Below are 742 nucleotides of genomic sequence, written 5' to 3'. Positions count from 1 at the left end.
TGTGTGTGTGTGTTCACCTAGGGCAGTGTTATAAAGTGTGTTATCAGTGGTGTGACTCTGACCTTGTCCTGGTTAGCTCAGCACAGAAGGCTCTGTTCCCTGTGATACACTGATACACACTGTCCTATCATATCCTCCTCTATGTAGCAGTGTGTGTGTGTGTGTGCGTGTGTGTGTGTGTGTGTGTTCATGCGTGTTTCTGTGACAAAAACAGAGCCAGTCCGGTTCATATTTGCAATAAATAATGTTTCATTGTTGCATGGAGGCGATATCGACAACTCAGCTTAAACAAGTGCACTCAGGAGCAAAAACACACATAGGGCCTGCATTCAAAACGGCACCCTATTCCCTTTATAGTGCACTACATTTGGCCAGAGTCCTGATAGGGTGTTATTTCAGACAAAGTCAAAAACAATAACAGAAAACCCCAAATACATCAGAACATTTTACAACTTCAGATAGCAAAAATATACAGAAGAAAAACAAATATCTAGTCAGCAAACTGAAGCCAGTCTCAACATCCCACAAAGACAGCCAGCCACAGCAGGAGAGAGAGAGTCAGGAATTCAATCGCAGTGCATTTCATTGACCTATTGAATAAACCAGCAATTTAATCAATGTGGATAGCTGGCGTTAATTTATATCACCTGTCCCTAAACAGGCTTTAGGAAGCTGGTAGGAAGATTGTTGACGTTCTGTGCGGTTCAAACCGGAATGCATTATGATTGAATACCAGGAAGTG

General features: G+C 42.3%; 1 protein-coding gene across 2 annotated transcripts in view; it reads right to left on the bottom strand.

Moving 5' to 3' along the window:
* Positions 1–225: 225 nt before the first annotated feature.
* slc7a14a (solute carrier family 7 member 14a) overlaps positions 226–742 on the bottom strand; it is a 19,322-nt gene continuing 18,805 nt past the window's right edge. For both annotated transcript variants that reach the window (XM_055908678.1, XM_055908679.1), the window contains exon 12: positions 226–742. This exon is cut by the window's right edge and continues 2,785 nt beyond it. The gene's annotated coding sequence lies outside the window, so the exon portion shown is untranslated.

The sequence above is a fragment of the Salvelinus fontinalis genome, chromosome 41, assembly GCF_029448725.1.
Source record: "Salvelinus fontinalis isolate EN_2023a chromosome 41, ASM2944872v1, whole genome shotgun sequence".
NCBI classification, from domain to species: domain Eukaryota; kingdom Metazoa; phylum Chordata; class Actinopteri; order Salmoniformes; family Salmonidae; genus Salvelinus; species Salvelinus fontinalis.
This window is presented reverse-complemented; position numbering and strand designations above follow the sequence as displayed.